The following is a 17433-nucleotide window of genomic DNA, read 5'->3' on the forward strand; positions in this document are numbered from 1 at the left end:
TGGGGACTTTCCCAAGTCGTTTGCCTGATGGCAGAGATAGGGCTAATGGAGAAAAACCCCAAAACCCAACACTTCAGAAAAATCTTAGGCAAGTATCATAATTAAAAATGTGTACATTTGGTGAATGAAAATACTAGGAATGGGCTGAAGGGTTATTTTTTAACATTTCCCTTCCACATGAGCAGAATGATGATTGTGTCCTTGATGTTCCAATATCAGTTATACACCGAGAGAATTTGTTTAAGATGGTTTTATAAACTTAAATCAGAACACATACACCAAGGTGAACATGCTGTTGAAGGAGGAACACCGTCACTTCCCTAAGAGTGACAGCACCATCACTCTCTATCAGTGACACACTCTGTAAAAAGGTACGATCTTCCATAAAAGCCTTTCAGGAATTTTTGGAAGCTGCAGGCAGGAAATCCTTTGATGTCACATATTTTGATGTGCCACTATCAAGAGCATAACCCCCAGGATGTCCCAGATATGGCTCTGTGTTAGCTTGGAAGCTGGACAAAGTTACCCTCTGCAGGCTTTTGCACATCTATCAGAAATGGAGCATGGAGCCCTGGAGTGTGTTACAGACAGGTTTATAAACAAGGAGAGAGAGATGCAAGTCTTTCCGTTTCTCCATTTGATTCCAGGACTGTGAGTGAGTTGGGCATGCCTTGCCATGTTCTTTACAGTGAATAAAGGCATTTTTTCTTCTGCTGTTATCACCAAGAGGTGATATCCATGTGACTGCTCTGCATTCAGCTGGCACCTCTGACAGTCTCGCCTGCACTCTGTCCAGCAGCACTTGAAAGTGGCCTGTAACCTCAGATTAAAGGGATGACTCTGAGTGCCTGTGCATGCTGCTGCCCATGGATAGCTGCTCCTCGAGTCATACCCTCAGTAAGGGTGTGGTAGCCTAGGAGAGAATTCCTACAGGTAGATAAGCACATTCAGAATAAGAGGGCATGGTGATGTTCAGGGGGAAAGTCAGGACACCTGAGAATCTGAGAATCACCTGCTGAGAATCTGCAGCAAACTAGGACTATGGCAATGGGGACTAATAAGAGAAACATTTTGCCTAATGCCAGAGGAAATTTTAAATTGGACAGAGAGAAAAAAAAAGAGATATTTTTGCAAGACACTAAAACCTCAAAAAAAAATAGCCATGATGCTTTTGCAACTGGATCCATAAAAATATACTCCATAATCCAAGGTGATTTAGTACAGTTCTCTGTTTACTGTGGCATTACATCCCTTGGTATTAACTAGAAAGGCAACTGTGTATGTGTGCATACGAGTGAGTGTGACTGCACTTAGGAGGATGAGAATGGAGTTTTTTTCCTTTTTGACTGCCTTTTGATGAATGAAAAATGAAAAATTCAAAGCCTTGCCGTGTGATTCTGATCTCCACATTTGGCATCTGGGATTAATTCAGCAGGCCAGCTGCATGTGGATCCCCCTCCACATCTCCAACAGAGAGACTGGAAGTGCAACATCCAGCCCAAGGTGCTGCTGTGTCCCTGCTTCCTGGGGAGATTGTCTCATCACAGCCAGGAAGAAAAACAAAACAAAAATCCAAGCACACAGCTGCAGAATTGGCTTACAGACTTAACATTCAGAATAGGTTACAGCAACACCTGACTACCAAACTATTGCATTTGCTAAAAATTGAAGCAGACAATGCAAATAATTGCAGCTAAAACCATTTCTTTCTGAGAAAAGAATATGGAGCAACAGGGCAGGATCCTGTTTGGCTTATGTTAGACATATTAAATTAATCATAGCTGGTGTTGATAAGTCTGTCAATCCACAAGAGGGGGAAAAATGCCTTAAAGGAAATAAGCAGAGCAGGAAGAAGAAAATCTGTATTCAGGACAGTGCTCTGGGTACTGGATTGCAGCAGTGATGGAGAGAGTGGAAGCGAAAGGGAGAAGCACACACTATTCCATATGCTGTCCTGATTATCAGGCAAGGTGGATGAAGCACTGTGAGTTATTTGACTTGGAATAGGTGTGTAAATAGCAAATAAATGTTAGCTCTGATCCTTTTAAGATTTTTAATAGCTTTTTTAGATTCAAATGTTGAGAAATATACAAGGAAGTTGACAATGGTATACCTGGAAAAGAGTGAAGAGCAGCCACCTCTGTAGTTTCCCATGGATGCTGACTTCAACAGGGACAATCCTTACCCAAAGGGGTGGAGGGCACTGACAGAGTGGTGAGCTAACACCACTTCTTTTGCTCTAGCTGAATAAGGAAGCAATTTTAAAAGTATCCAAGTGCAGTTCTGGTTGACAAGACAAATGTCTGCGTTAGATCCAGTTGGTCCAGACTTAATATCCCCTGCTGAGAGGCAGGGCCATGTTTGCATGACTGTACAGGCTTCTGCACTGGAGCTGGACAGAAAAACTGATTTCAGACTTACTAAGTGCCACACAAAGGTAAATATTTAGATACCTATGCATACAAATGCACGCTTGATAGGTTTATAAATGTGCTTATGTAGTTAGGCACCTGCTCTTAAATCAGTGTGAACCTTATTAAGTAACGAAATCCTCCTGGAAATCCCACCAAGCATGGTGTTTTGTATTCCACCTTCCCTTCTATAGGACCCAGCCCACTGACTGTCACTGAGGCCTTGTGTGGCTCAATTCCCTCTGAAGATGGCATGGAGGCTTCTGCATCATGTAAATACCTCTTAATTTCTATTGTTTTCAGCCACCTGAAAAAGAGATCAAACAGAAGATAAGGCACAGAATCTCTAACAGGGCACCACTTGTCTGGCTGCCCACACCAGCCTATGGCTGTGACTCCCTTCCTCATCTGTTGCTTCAAGACTTTATGCTGTGAGGATGGACAGAAGACATCCAAAGCAAGGAAGGATCCAGAAAGGTGGTGGCATTTCCAGGGCAACAAGGAGCAAAGTTCCTGCATCAGTCCTGGCCATGGCCCACAGTCACAGGCTTGAAGCCACTTGGAAGGGCTGGCCATGCTCCTGCACAGCCCTGGCACAAAGGAAGCTCATGCAGTTTGCCAGTGATGTTGACCCACCAGGTCCTACAGAGAGCAGTATTTTCTGTAGGAATGGGGGACAATAACATTTGACTTGGCAGGGATGTTCACAAGTCACTCTGGATGTTCCCAGATTCATGATAATGAGTTTTCTGGTGCAACTGCCCAAATATTCCTTTTAATTTTCTCCTTCTGCTTGAGTTAACTTAGGTAACCTTGGACTCACACATATGCAATAAGCTCTAGACTCAGGCAGTGGACTGGCTGTCAACCACAGTCAGGTGACATCCTGGCCTACTTTATATGTGAACAGCATCTTGCAGCTGAATAAATGGTTGATTATGAGCAATCTCTGTAGAGCAATCTGTGGAGACTGTTCTACCTGTGACTGATAGGCACACTGTGCCCCTTCCTCACCACCTGAGGGATTTGCACTTGACCAGAGCTATAAGTGTATTTATGAATTCTGAACTTTGTTATTGTAATTCCCTAGTCCTGCATGTACAATTGCCAAGTTTAAAGAGAAAATCCATTCAGAACATCACATCTTCTCAAAAGCACAGCAACCAACAATACCTCATCCTCTATATCCTATTCTCAATTCTGCTGCTCCCTGAATACTGAAAAAAAATTGAAAAATCCTATTTTCCTTTCCAGTGCTCTTCAGGGGAGTGCATAATGTACCTAAGGGCTGGCTGCACTGTGTGTCATTTGGATCTCCCACAACACCACCAATGGTCAAAGTTTGTGCCAGGGCAAACTTTTAGAAGAGAACAGGAACAAGCCACACATGTTTTGAATGGAAATTCAAGACAATTTCTGTAGTTCTAATCCAGCTACTTACAATTTATGAGGGATACCTAGACTCCTGTGATGAGTGCTAAAGAGCCACGTTTTTAGAAAAGGTGAGATGAAACTGTACATACACAAAACCCACAAGTATGGACACATATTTCCAAGCATTCTTTGAAAAGCTGCTTAATCTACCTCATAAAATAACACAACTTTATCCTCTGGACATATCACACAAAGGTTTGAACTACTTGGAAAACAAAAAGGGAGGATTTCTGCAAGGTCAGGAGCACCAACTACTTACTGTAAACACCACTGATAATTAAACCACTTTTTCTTTTTTTTTTTTGGTCAAAATTTGTCCATTTAATAATTTATATGCCTTTCTGCAATCAGCTGAATTCCAGCTGTATATGCCTCATCCTGAAGAGCACAGCTGTCAGCATAATGGGCACGTTTCATCTCTGGGGGGAGATGTGGCAAATCTCAAAAGAGCATCAAAATCCTACCTCAACTGTAGAGTTCACCTCATGCTCCCATACAGAAAAGTCCCAGGGTTCAGTGATGTGGTAAGGGGCCAGTGGCTCAGCGAGTGTCTTCCATGGAGGAAAGGTCATACTTGAGATGATGCAACCACTATAAACTCTGAAATTACACTTCCAGACTTGCTCTTGCAAAAGGGAAGTTTCTCCTGCCTCACATTATCTGAAAGCCAGAAACTCAGTTGCACAGGCCATTGAGGGTCCATTGATTGTTTTAAAAGGCTCCATGAAAGGTAATTATGAAAAGATTAATTATGGGGGAAAAAATCCTCAGGGATATGAAAACTGGAAAAACAAAGGATAAAAATCACAGGTTTAATCTTCTGTCTTCTTCCTTCCTTGAAGCCTCTACTGGCAAGGTCTGGAAACGCTTTTGATTATCTCCAAAAGTGATGGAAGATGAAGGCACTCGGCACCTTGCACAATCAGGCACCTAATGTCCTTACCCTCCCTGGGGCTCTGCTGCTGACAGCAAATGAACTGATAGCTCCTGCTGCTCCCACCAGCCTGGTTCTCTGTGTCATCCACCTACACACTCACACATTCATTCTCTCCCTCATGATTTATTCATTCAATTTACTTATTTATGTAGGTCATTTTCAGTAGTAGTTTTACAAATAATGGTGGAAGGGAAAAAAGAGCAAGACAGAAACAAAGTTAAGGAGAGAGCTGGTGGCACGCAGGGAATGGCAGGGGCAACTCCGCTGAAAACAAGAGGTACACTAGAGGACTGTTCCTGATTTTCTCTTCAGGCAGAGCCTGAGCAAATTCCAAGTGACATCAGCTTCACCAGCCTTTGCTCCACACTGACTTCACACAGCCAATTCACTTGGTGCTCATGCCCTGTTCCCTGGGCTTGCATGGTCTTTCTGATTGCACTTGAGGACTTTTGGAGCTCTCTGAAGGCTGCTTCTGCATTTAGAGATCATTGTTTTGGTTTTCCAGGCATTTATTCATTAACTGTGTTCTGAAGCTTTAATCACAGGGGTCTTTGCAGTTAAGAACAGGCCTATTTACATTGCCTAACCTATGTGTCTAAACTAGATTACTTCCCTTTATTTCCTTTTTAGCCACCCTCTGAAAACTCCCTTTTCTACACTCAACCCACAGGAACTCTGGGGAAATCACCTTCTCAAGGATATAATCAGACATGGTAAGCTGATTTTAAGGCTTTCTGTCACTGAAAGAAGCAGTCTCGTCCCTTCACCTTGCGTGCTTTTTCCTGTCTTTTTCCTCTTCCTTTCCCTAATTCCACTAGTTTCCCACCCATGCTTCCTTACCTTTGACACTTACCTGACCCCTCGCTGAGCTGATTCAGCTCATTGAACTGACAGAAAATAAATCCAGAGAAGTAAAAAAAAAAGACCGTTTTCTGAGGGGTTAATGAGCTGCATCAGCTCAGTGAATATGAAAGTCAGCCCAAGGGTGAGTCAGGATCATGTAGGAGGAAGTGTGAAGAGCAAGGAGTATTGACCCTTTTCACAGCAGAAAGTGATCAAAAGAGCTCAGTTTGTCTCCACTAATGGTATCCTTAGTTGGGAATATAAAGTAGATGCCTGGAAACAGACAGAATTTATCCTTGCTGTTCTGGCTCTGCAGTAATGAATTTATATTTCATTTTCTTTCCCTTCTATGCTCAGCTGGCATGTTCTAGCACAATTCATAGCCTGAGAGTGTTATAGAGCCTCCCTTCAAGCACAGCATCTCTACGCTGCTAAGAAATTCTGTCTCTCAGATGTTTCACAAATACATGAAACACTGAAAACCATTAGGTATCAACTATAACCTGCCCTGTTATGGAGTCTAGTGGAGAAGCACATAAGGGGAGCTAAGAGCAGCACAGTTGTCAAACTGTGAAAGTCAAACTGTGACAGTGAAATGAAACCTTGGCTGCTCCATTTTTTGATACCTTCAGACCAAGACTGGGCACTTTCTTCACGATACACTGTGCCAAGCACAAGGTTCATAACCTGTTATGCTCAGCAACACGGTTAGTTCAGTGAAACTGAAGGTTCTGTGATATATTGGAGGTCAAAGAAAATAATCTTATGTTCCATAAATCTGTAAAGCACTGATTACACAAAGGAAAAAAAATATACCAAAGCAAGACTTTTTAGTTAATGAGCAAAACCAACTCCCATTGTTCTTCCAAAACAAAGAGGACTTCTCCCTATGTCCTTCACTTTGGATTAGTAGTCCTTACCTAACAGGAGGAGAGCTCCTTTTATTTTGATCTGTGGACATGAACACCAAACCAGCAATTACAGAAAGGTGTCCTCTCTGTTTTCAGAAAAGTAATTTTTGAATGCACATGTGGCATCTCAGCATTCTCCTAGCAATGTTCTGGCAATGCTTTTGTAACTTCTGCTTCTCCCATGGTGTTATGTGCTCTGCCCCAGACTTTCCTGCTCAGGCTGTGATGGAAGCACAGGCAGAGTGTGCACTCCAAAGGGTTACATACCACATGGAGACCTTCAAGGCCCTCAAAATGTAATCTCTATTCTGATTGCAAAATCTGTGGAAGATATTTTATTTCAACAAGGCTCTCATCCTCTCTTCATGGGTTAAGGAGAAATATTTTCATTTCCTATCTTCACTGTCACTTTTTACATTCAGAACACATGCAGACAAATCCAGTCAGAACTACAAATATTAAAGTGGTAGGTGCCTGCTCTGGCAATAGTCTGTTTGTAAGTCTTATTTTAAGGAGTCTTTTTGTAAGACTCCTTGAATCAGAGTCCCCCAGTAGTCTAACCAGTATCCTAGTTAGCTTTCATTCCCATCAGTCATGACAAGTCATGATTGCATTTCTCCTGCCTCAATTTAAAACTAGTCTGGCATCCTACAGTTTCTTCATTTCTCTAACTTTTTTTTTTTTTTTTTTTTTTTTTTTTTTTTTTTTTGAGTTAAAATTTCTACCCATGGTCCAGGACTAGTGTAAATAGTGACTCTGGTTCTGTAGCAAGCTGGTTTCCTGTTGCAACACCACCTACACTAAGGAAACCACAACTGTTCAGAGATGGACCCATTTTAAGAACAGTTATTTTTAGGCTGTAGAAGATTATCGGTCATTGAGACAAAGGTGGCTCAGGTGACTCCTTTAAAAAAATAGGAGTCGGTAAAGTCTTCTGACATATTGGGATACTGGAGTCAAGATGGGAGAAATACAATTTGCAGGTTGCTCTGCTTAGGGGAATTAAACATTTTAAACAATTAAACAGTTCAAAAGTTTTCATGTTTGAAAATGAAACAGTTCTCTGAAGGGAAGGACTAAACAGATTAATGAGTGAAATTATTATGGGCTACAAGACAGGCTTTTCTACTTCACGTGGGCAGGGAGGATGACATCCCCCATCTTCAGTGCTCTTTGCTACTTCTCCTGCATGTTCTGAATATTGTGATTTATGGCTCTTATCACAGGAGAGATTAATGCCCTGGTCACGTTGAGCCCTCCCTGCTGCTCTGTGCTGTGAACACAGACGGACACCTCCACTGCCTGTGTGTGTGCACATGCACAGGGGCTCCAGTCACATCTGCCCCTTCGGGCACCCAGGCTGGGTGCAGCTCAGAGCATGAGAAGAGTCCGAGTCCTCCCATGTAAAATACTCAGAGCTGATAAACACCTGCCGTGTCAGTCACTTGTCCTTTCTCATCCCTCTCCAAGATGTGAGGATACAATTCGCCAGCACAGTGAAGCCCTGGACACAATTTCCTCGTGCAATGTAATGTTACGAACAAGGAAGGGATACCATACAAACCTAAGTTGGGAACCTCTTCAACAGAGAAACTTTGGGGTGAAATGAAGGAACAGGTCCAGACAGGAGTTCAGACTCAGCACTCTCTGGGGAAATCTTCATTGTTTTCCTGTCACGTTTTAGACAGATAAATACCTCTTGTGCATAGAGATTTGTTGCTCTTTTCTGACTGGATTAACTGCAATTAAGATAGAACTTTGCATGGAGAAAAGGGTCTGACCAGCTATTCTGGCAGCAGACATTTTGCACTCCAGGACTACGTGGTCTCTTTTTACCTTCCACAAAACAGATTAAGCCACACTGCAGAAGGACACTATTTGTACAGTATGAAAGGATCTATGCATGGAGAGGTGCAGAATAATCAGCTTTTATGTATTTATTTCACTGATTTTCAGCAGCTTTCCCATGAATGCAAACCCATCCCCAGAAATTTAGGGGTTTTATCTACATTTAGCAAGTCAAATGAACAGGAACTGGTTTGAGTTTCCATTCCTTGTTTTATTCCAGAAAATGTTCAGTTCTTGTCTCTTGATGTACTGGTATTTTATGTCCTGTACCTCTGTCTAGTGCTCTACAAGATGCTGAAGAGAAGAAGGATTTTTTGTGTACATCTTTTTAAGAAAACATATTATACATTTATGGAAAAAAAAAAACCAAACAAAAAACCAACCCGCTCTGTATTTCTCTCTGCTCCACAGCAGCCTTAACACAAACTACTGATAAGTCTAGTTCATATGCTTGTGCAGGGAACAGGTTTCCAAAGGCCTGTTCCAGAGAGCCCTGATTAGATAATACATAACAGAGAGAAACCATGGGCTAGAGGACTTTGTTTTCATTTGCAGCTCATTAGAGGCAGCCCAGAGCTAACCTAAGCCTCCTGGCTGGGAGATACTGGATCAGGATAAAACCAGGCACAGACAAAATAGCACTGTTTACACTTGATACAGCTGTACCCTGAGTTCCCACACGATCAAATAATAATAAGCCACCAAAGGAAGAGGCACTGTCTTCAAAAGCCGCAAAATCCATGCATGCAAATTGCTGCAGTCCAGTGCTTGTGGGGGTTCTTGCACTGTAAAGTTGGCCAAGAAAAGCACCCTTAGTCTATAAAGGTGACTTTACCCTCCTACAGTTTCAGATAGGAAATTAGACCAAACTCTCCTCCTGCTGCAGAAAATGAGACAGGCAAGTGGTGGAGGCAGGTCTTTACCAGTTCCACCCAGACTAAGACAAAGGGCTCCCTTAAGCCAAATTAAGAAGGCCACCTTAGAGGGGGGAGAGAAAGAAGAGTGTCCATGTGTATCTAATTCCATTTCTAAATTAATTTAGTTAAATCAGTATGTGTTATGTGAGCAAGGCTTATTGTCAGAAAGCCAATTCTAAATTAAAATGAGAAATAGAGTGGTGTCATCCATTACAAAGGAGGCATGGGCTGAAACTACTGCTGAATTGCATGGGGCCTTCTAAAAATACCAGAATGCAAGGATTAGGTGCAAGTGAGTTAATAAGGTGTTGTACTGCATTCTGAAGGCTGCTTAAAATTAGCTGTGAGTGCGCTTTTGCTTGTCCTAAATGCACTGCAGAAACACTGAATTCTTTTTTTCTTCTCTCTCAGTCTTCCTTTGAGCTGTCATACTCTGAGAAGTCTGGGTCTGTAAGCACTAGAGGGAGAGAGATCGCTTTGCTGTTGCTCTTCTTTCCAATCCTGCTCTCAAGCCTGAAGGAATCTGTTCCAGTAAGGGACGTTCTGAGGTGAATCTCAGTCATTTCCCCACACAATTTGTTTTGTTTGCACTACAGCGCCATTGGGTAGTGCTGTGCTTTCTGGTGAAAGCACATTTTCACAAAAAGTGCCCACTTTCAGGATCAGATCATTTTCTATAAACCAACCAACCAAAAGACAGAAGGGGCTACAACTTTCCTGGCTGAACCCTGACTGAAAATAAAATGTTGCTAGGATTTACTGAGAGTCTACTGTGTCTTCTGCATTCTACAGCTGTGCAGAAAGATGACAATTTTTAGCATTTTGCACAGCACTGCAACAAGCCACAGGCTATTAATTACCTCTGCAATCAGTAGGGCTGGGAATCTTCCACGCTTAAGCTGCATGAACTGTGGGCTACACGCAGTTCTCAGGATGTGGTCTGTGCCCCACAGAACTCTCTAAACAACTCTTGGCCAGGTGCTGCCTGGCCCCACACAAAGCATTTCATGTCCCTCTGGCACAACAGGCTGTATTTAGTTAGGTGAAAGAGGTTGGTGCTTCCAGGTGAACTACAATCCTTTAAGAGAGGCGATTCCACCCTCAGCTTTCATGTTCTGAACTTCCAAAACTGGCATTGACCAGAATTTCTGCCTGCATGGAAGCCCCTATAGCATCTGAGAGCAACCTGCTCCTCTTGCCCATAAGCAAAATATCCTATAATCCACTAGAGGACCAGTATTCCTGCACCACTACAGATATGAGTCTGTTTTTTCACTGCACTCTTCAATTTTAAGGGACAGTGAGTAGTTGCTGGAGTTCACTAAGTCAACCAAGTTTGCAGTCACACAGCTAAACACACAATCAGCTCTTTAGCCTGGAGCCAAACCTGTTCTGGCATTCCCCTTTGTCAGAGCTGGCATCTTGGAGCTTTGTGACCCAGGCAGTGTTTAGGTAAGTTTCTAAATGCTACAAAAAAATGTTGGTTTATCCCTTCTGGGGGAAAAAAAAAAAAAAAAAAAAAAAAAACCAATCTAGAAGCTGTGCAAGAGGGAAGTTTCTTGGAAAGCATCTTAGCCCAGAAACTTCCTTCACATCCAAAGTCTGGGTGGAGCACGGCAGCTCAGACACAATTCTGTGTGCCCTTACTTCTGAGAGTGAGGGTCAGCATTTAAACCTAATGTGACCGCGGCTGAGATCTACAAAGAGTTTGCAATTAAGCATGTTCTGGTACCCACCTTTGTCTTTAGAGGAGCGTGAGAGTTTGCACTGTCTGAATGTATTAGCCAGCAGCAGTTAAATACAATCGAGCTGTCTACTTCTAAGGTCAGGACAGAATACAGGACAGAATACTTCACAGCTGCAGTCCTTCTCCCACTGGGTATGACTAATCACATCTACTTCCCTGATATTCTCTCCACCTCTTTAGGTGTTTGCACAGATAAATCCTTTTGGCCAAAAGTGCTTTCATGTTGAAATAAGGGTTCGCTTTGTATTTTTTCATCACACATGTATTTTTTTCAAATTCTGAGTAACACCCAGGGATGGTTAGACAGGGAGAAATCACAAGGTTTGGAGGGTATTGTCAAGTTGTTCAAGTCGATGACTGAACAGTGCAATTCATCACTTTACCCCCATGTGCCAGATTGCCAGATCAGGGGCTCTTTCTCCTTTGTTAGCTTTTCAAAGATGTGGGGTCCAGAAAGGATGTCACTGTTTTGCTCCCATTTCAGAATTACTTGTGAACAAAGCATTTCTTTACACACAGAAAAAAATGCAGCTTCTATGGTTAAAATAGTAAATTGAGTTGTTATTAACTTAATTGCAATAATAATGAAAATACATTATTATTTTGAGGATAGCAAGGCCTTTAGCTGGCTTTAGTTCCAGTCAGACAAAGACAAATCCATTTAAAATTTACACTGGATATCAGCATTGTTAGTAAACAAGCCCCAAAAGAAGCTCAGAGTAATACAGCTATGTTAAGTATTAAAAAAAATAATCCATTTTGCCTTATAATAAGAAAGGGGACTTTTGTAAATTCAAGTAAAATCAAAGATTCTATTTTATGACTCGGAGAATGTTGCTTTTCTCAAGTTGTTCACAACACATAATTAGAACTGGGGTGTACTTTACTATGTACCACACAAGAGATTCTCTGTCTCACTAACCAGAGTGACTGACAGAGAACTCTCAATCTGTTACTATAGGTCTCTTACCATTCAAAAAAATAGTTGTCAAACTTAATCCCACAGACAAAGCAGATAAAAAAAGAGACTTAAAATTATAATTTTAAATCTTATAAATTGGAGAGTTTTTCTTTTTTAATTGATTCCCTTTGTGGCCCTTTTAATAAACAGAAAAAAAGCAAAGCACGTGCAGTAACCAGCTACAAACCCTCTTCCTCTAACACACACACACAATTTTGCAAAGAATGTTCTATTTTAGGTGCAGTAAGCCCTGTACAATTCACAAACCAGTGGTTTATAGCTTGAAGTACTGGACTGTCAACAAATTCATTCAAAGTACTTTTAATTAAAAAAATAATAATGATACAGGACATAAAATCACTTGTGATTAAAAGGTCATTGATATTTTTCTACTGGACTTTCAGCACAACATGATAGAAAAAGTCTTATATTCATGCAAGTGCTACAATGGAAAAGTCTAATCTTTTTTGGATATTGGTATGTGTTTGATCTAATAGTGACACATGAAACCTCTTTAGAATTTAAATACATAACTTTTATTGAATTGTAAGCTCTATAAGTTTATAATATGCAGCACTCCAATTACTGATACTATATGTGGGGACTCTCCCACACTATAGTGGATTCTCTCATGTGTTCTGAGAAGAATGAAAGATATCAAACTCTTATTACTCATAATTTATACAGGTATTTGGATATAATATTGCTAAACATCGCAACACAGTATGAATTAAATGATTAACAAGAAATCTTTGCACTATATTTGCATGCTATTTCTTTCTATTATTAAATAAAATACTTAAATGTCAAATCCAGGAGGTGCCCGTGTGATTAAACATTTCTCTGACTAAAAAGCCTGACAGAGAAATGGAATGACCGAGCTCTAAGCGACACAAACCCAGGACAGCTCAGAGCCTGCCTTGGAGAGCACATGGTCTGCATCCCTCCCACTGAACATTCGCCCCAGGGTTCCAAGGAACAGTAAATGTTTAACTTCCCTGGAAACAGAAAGTCACCTGCTGTCCTTCCCATTAGGACTATAACCCTGTCAGCTCCACAGTTAATAGCAACAGGCTTTGATCGACCAACAAATCCCTACCTGAAGTCAGGCTTCTGGGCTCCCCAGTAGGGCTTTTTACATACAGAGGGATGCAATGACTAGAATAATGGAATCAAGGAATCATAGAATAAGCTGAGTTGGAAGACACCCATCAGGATCATTGAGTCCAACTCCTAGCCCAGGACACCCCAAGAGTCACACCCTGTGCATGAGAGCATTGTCCAAACACTTCTTGAGCTCTGTCAGGCTTGGTGCTGTGACCACTGCCCTGGGGAGCCTGTTCCAGTGCTCAACCAGTCACTTGGTGAAAAATGCTTTCCTGATATCCAACCTAAACCTCCCCTGACACAGCTTCAGGCCATTCCCTCAAGTCCTGTCACTGGTCATGAAAGAAAAGAGATCAGTGCCTGCCTCTCCTCATCCCCTCACCAGGAAGTGGTAACTGCAGTGAAACCTTCCCTCAGTCTCCTCTTCTCCAGGCTGAACAGACCAAGTGCCCTCAGCCGCTCCTCACATGGCATCTCCTCAAGGCCCTTCACCATGCTCACGTCATGCAGCGTGGCACACACTGCTCACAGCAGGAGCTGGCCAGGCTGATTCAGAGACCGGCTGCAATGCTGGGCCATCACCCCGATCCCCTGTATCCCTACCACATCCTGCTTCTCCTATGGCTCTAAGGCCCTGTCCATGCTCCATGACAAGATGAGCCAGGTAGAGCTGGTCATCAGACCAAAGATGGATACTTTACTGTGAGGCTGTGAGGATTGGCACAGGGTGACCAGAGAATCTGTGGATGCCCCATCCCTGGAAGCACTCAAAACCAAGCTGGATAGAGCTCTGAGCAACCTGTGCTAGTGGAAGGCGTCCCTGCCCATGGCAGAGGCCTTGGAACTGGATGTCCCTTCCAACCCAAGCCATTCTATGACTGTGTGTATGGACCAGCCATGCCTGCACATCGGTCACTCAGCTGGACAGGGCCCCAGTGCCACACTGAGTGTCTGTGTGAGGGACTGTCTGTGTGCAGGAAAGCCTGAGGTCAGAGCCAATGCTTGCACGACACTTACCAGGCCTGTTCTCTTCCCACTGCTACAAGAAAATTTATCACCAGGTTTAAATGGCAGAAGATTGAAACCTGCTGAATGAAGAGAATAAACACGACTGAAAATACAGTAGCTTTTTCAGGGAGCCCTCTCTACCCCTGAAGTCCTGTTACTCTTTCCAGCAACCCCAGTGGCCCAGCTTTCTCCCCCACATAGTTTTGCCTTTGCCACCCCAACAGATTCCTGGAACCTACTTCCAGTTCCTTCAAGGTGGGGTTTTGAATTTAGGCACAATGCTCACCCTTCCTAGAAGTACTTGTGTCAGAGAATGGTAGCACTGCCAACCATAGAAAGGCAACAAGAAGAAGGAAACTTAAATATTTCTTTTTCACTACTATCACGTAGGCCAGTCAATTGTTTTTGAACTCCTAACGCTTATCTCCAGCTTTCTGTTAAAACAACTGATCTTGCCAAGTCTTCCAACAGCACAATTGCTGTGGGCGCACAAATGTAAACCTTGAGCTTTTGACATTTCTCTGTAACTGCTCCTCCTTTCTTTGAAAACAGTATCAAGAGTTTCTTTCCTATGCAGCCATGTGAGAGGAGAGCTCAGCACAATCTGTGCCACAGCACTGATTACCTTCTCTCCAAGAGGAGTGGAGAAAGGCAGACAAGCTGAGGATATCCACCCCCCCCCAACCAATGCTGAAAAATTCACCAAGGCCAGAGCTTTTCTGAGGAAGAAATCCACAAGGGGCAAAGTTAAACTGCATCAGAATTTCCCACCTGCTTTTTCATCAACAAAGTCTGAGTTTGTGCCAGTGAAATCAATGGGAACTTTATTATGGACTAAATCGGAAGAAAAGAGATGGGAAGAAGGGGGAAAAGCAATTTAAAATCCTGTGTTTCCAAGTTATAGTTCTTATAAACAGCCTAATCAGGTTCCTGTGCATGTAAGCCAGTATTTTCTTCAACAGTGCAGCTAGCTGGCCATAAAATGAGCACATTGCATTTATTCATGCATCCAGAGTGAAAAAAAAATTTCTTACGTTTGAAAAAAACATCTTTGAAGTGGGCAGACAAGAACTTCAAATACATTAAGCCAATAACTTATATCACAATATGATCCAGAGAGTATTTATCATTCTATCCTTTATAGATCCTTTATAGATTAATGTATATAAACAGAACAAAGTAAATACTTCTTTCATCTGTATTGAGAAAAACACCCCTCTCAACTAACCTCAAAAAAACCCCAAAAGTTAGGTATAAACACATTTTAGTGATTTTAGCAGTAAAATTTCCCAGCCAACAACCATAATCCACCCCCAGCTCAAAGGTTCATCTTACTGTGACTGAAGCAGCCCACAAACCTGGCTCACAGCTGCAGCAATACTGCTCTTCCTACCTGGACAGGTTGTTGTTGTTATTATTAATAAATTGATTACACGCTTCTCAGGTTGAAAAATGTTTCCTTTAATATTTAACTTTGCTGGAAAGATATGAGTAAGAGGAAAGGTTTTCAAAGGACTGCACTTCATACAAAACAAATAGGACCTTTCCTTCCTTTTATTAAACCTGGAGGAGTTTGGGTATTTATTGTGTTTATTGAGGGGATTTCTTTGTAATCATAAAGCAAGAATTTATGATTTTACACTTGACTGAATCATGACACAAAACTCCCAGGATTTATAGTTTCCTTATACAGTCCCCTTTGGTAACCAGTACACGACACATCAATCTTCAGCTGTTTACAGACCTTCCCTCTCCCTCCCTTCAGGGGTGTCAGTTGATCTGTAAGACAGAAATACGAAAAAGTTCCCAATGTCTTCTGTTTGTCACCTGATCCCACTGGATGCTCTGCTGCTCATGGCTCCTTTTTCTCACTTTAGCAGTGACCTTGAAGGAGGATGTTCCGCTAGTGCTTCTCATCTCGACACCCCTCATGAATGCTCCACCAAGTCATTAGGAAGGGATTGGCCAGCCTGGTGCCCAACAGAGTCCGCTGTTCCTTGACAGCCCCAAGAGCTGTATCAAAGGCTCTTTTGAGGCGCCAAGTCCATAACCTGGTTCTACTTCACCCTGGATTTCAGTAACATGGGCAGATACAAGGGCAGGGATGTGATTCTGCCCCTCTGCTCAGCCCTGGTGAGGATCATCTGGAGTGCTGTGCTCAGTTCTGTGCTCCTCAGGACAGGAGAGACATGGAGCTCCTGGAGTGGCTTCAGTGGAGGGTGACAAAGATGATGAAGGGACTGGAGCATCTCTCTGAGGAAAGGCTGAGGGAGCTGGGCCTGTTCAGCCTCGAGAAGAGGCAGCTGAGAGGGCATCTCATCCCTGTCTGTCAGTGTCTGCAGGGAGGGGGCAGAGGATGGACCAGGCTCTGCTCCATAGTGCCCAGCAGTGGGACAGGAGGAACAGGCAAAAACTGATGGCCAGGAACCTCCACCTGGACACAAGGAAGAATTTCTTTCCTGTGCAGAGACGGAGCACTGGGACAGACTGCCCAGAGAAGCTGTAGAGCCCCCCTCACAGGAGATATTCCAGAACCGTCTGGGCACAATCCTGTGCCATGTGTTCTGGGATGGCCCTGCTTGAGCAGGGAGGTGGGAGCAGATGGCGCGCTGTGGTCGCTTCCAGCCTGACCCAGCGCGGGATCCAGTGGTCCCATAGCACAATAGCAGCTCCATCCCCTGTCCCGTGTGTGTCTCCCTGTGTCCCGTGTGTGTCCCTGTGTGTGTCCCTCTATCCTGTGTGTGACCCTGTATCCCGTGTGTGTCCCTGTGTGTGTCCCTGTATCCCGTGTGTGACCCTGTATCCCGTGTGTGTCCCTGTGTGTGTCCCTGTGTGTGTCCCTGTATCCCATGTGTGTCCCTGTGTCTGTCCCTGTATCCCGTGTGTGACCCTGTATCCCGTGTGTGTCCCTGTGTGTGTCCCTGTGTGTGTCCCTGTATCCCGTGTGTGACCCTGTATCCCGTGTGTGTCCCTGTGTGTGTCCCTGTGTGTGTCCCTGTATCCCGTGTGTGTCCCTGTGTGTGTCCCTGTATCCCATGTGTGTCCCCATGTGTGTCCGGTGTGTGTCCCTGTGTGTGTCCCTGCATCCCGTGTGTGTCCCTGTGTGTATCCTGTGTGTGTCCTGTGTGTGTCCCTGTGTGTGTCCCTGTATCCCGTGTGTGTCCCGTGTGTGTCCCATGTGTGTCCCGTGTGTGTCCCTGTGTGTGTCCCGTGTGTGTCCCGTGTGTGTCCCTGTGTGTGTCCCTGTATCCCGTGTGTGTCCCTGTGTCCCGTGTGTGTCCTGTGTGTGTCCTGTGTGTGTCCCTGTGT

Source organism: Aphelocoma coerulescens, chromosome 1, assembly GCF_041296385.1.
Source record: "Aphelocoma coerulescens isolate FSJ_1873_10779 chromosome 1, UR_Acoe_1.0, whole genome shotgun sequence".
NCBI lineage: Eukaryota > Metazoa > Chordata > Aves > Passeriformes > Corvidae > Aphelocoma > Aphelocoma coerulescens.